A 2,062-nucleotide genomic window follows, 5' to 3' on the forward strand; every position below is an offset into this window, starting at 1 on the left:
ATATATATATAGACACTGTAGAAATAATTTGAGACCTAGAATGATGTTGTCTTACTCCAAAGAGAATTTGTATTTTCTTCTGGAAAGTAGTTAGGGGCACTAACAATGTGAGCTTTCTTAAGCTAATATTAAGGATTGAGTTTATTTGGAGCTCAGCTTCCGTTTCTGCCAGATTTGAACTTCTTCTGACTCACACTTATTCCTAAGAGTTAGCTTTTGGCAATTCCAACTCTAAATCTGGTGGAGAGTCCCCTGGGCATACTCTGGATCACATACTTGATCCTATTAGTCTCTTTACATTGTTAAAGGTGCTGTTCAGATTCCCAGCCTCTCAGCTAACTTTTCTCTTAATGAAAATGTAGACCTTGGTGCTGGATTTACCCCTCTGGGTTTCTTTCTTCTTCCAAAACTTATTATTCTTTGCCATTTTGTTAGCTATCTAATATCTTCAGGAAGTTTTTTAAATTAGTCTTGCTGTTCTACTTGTTCTTAGGATAGGTACATATAATTTAGGCAAACATTACCAGAAGCAAAAATCCCAAGAGGGAGTTGACTACGTTCACATCTCTATGTCCTCTTTTGCCATTTTTTCCTCTTCTATTCTGAACAACTTTAACTCTCACTTTCCCACTGCATCCGCTCTGAGCAAGATCGCCAAGTGATTAAGTTTCAGTCCTCATCTTACTTGCTTACCCAGTAACATTTGACAACTTTGATGACTCTCTCTTTCTTGAAACATTTTCTTTACTTGGCTTCTGAGAAACCGTACTCTCCTTCATGCTTTCTCTGTTTCTTTTGCTGATTCCTCTTCCTTTTCCCATCATCTCAAAGTTAGTAAGGTTAACTACTTGGTGCCCTTCTTCTCTCTATCTACACCCACAATGTAGGTGACCTCCTGGAGACGTATGGCTTTAAATACAAAACATCGAAAGTGTGTTGATAGGTCCCAAATTTATCTTTTATCTTGAGCCTTGACCTTTCACCTGGTCACCAGCTTATTACATCTAATTGCCTTTTTGACAACTCCACTTGAATTTTGAAAAAATATCTCAAAAATATCTCTATAAAATTCTAAAGGTAAAATTTTAACTTCCTTCCCATCCCCACCCAGGTCAAGACAGACACTCAGGGGTTAGAGTTGATACTGCTCTTTACCTCATACACCACATCCAAATTTTCAACAAATTCTACAGAATATATTCCGCACCCAGCAGTGTCTCAACACTTAAATAATCTTGGTCCAAGACACTATAGTCCTTCTCCAGAATTTCTGAAATCCTTCAACTGGTCTTTCTGCTCCTACTCTCATCCTCAACCCCTGCTGCCACCACACCCATAATTTTCTACCCAGAAAACATGTGATGCTTCAAACATGTAAATGCTGTCATGTCACTCCTCTGCACAAAATCCTCCAATGTCTTCCCATAAAACATAAAATAGAATGCAAACTCTTTATCACATAGAGATTCAAAATCTCTACAATATCTACACCCCGCCCACTTTTCTGAACTGAAACCCTGCTAGTCTTTACCTCAGTCAAAACACAATGATCTCCTTATTTTTCCTCAGACACAAACTCATCCTCACAGTAGGGCCTTCATACTTGCTATTTCCTCTTCCTGGAATGACCTACCTTTCCCCTAATTAGCTCTTTTACATCGTTACATCTGTTGAGATGTCATCTCTTCAAAGTGGCCTTCCCTGACTACTCTGTCTAAAATGGTTCGCTCGCCTTTTCCTTGGTTTTGCTTATGTAATTATTATTTCATCCAACACTAGATATTTTGCAGGTATACTTGTGTTTGTCTGGTTCCTCTACTCATGAGAAAATACACTTTGTTTTATTCATGACAATATTCTCCTGACCGAGAACAGAGCCTGACACATAGTAGAAATTCAATAAATGCTTGTTGAATGGATGGATGAATGGATGGATGAATGAACAAATAAGCAAATAAGGAACATCAATAAATGGTTGAGACAGTAGTGTTTAGGAAACAAAATCATTTAGATGAGTGGTTCTCAAGGTGTGGCCCACAGACCAGTAGTATCAGCATCACCT

This window comes from Myotis davidii, unplaced genomic scaffold (genome assembly GCF_000327345.1).
Source record: "Myotis davidii unplaced genomic scaffold, ASM32734v1 scaffold187, whole genome shotgun sequence".
Taxonomy (NCBI): domain Eukaryota; kingdom Metazoa; phylum Chordata; class Mammalia; order Chiroptera; family Vespertilionidae; genus Myotis; species Myotis davidii.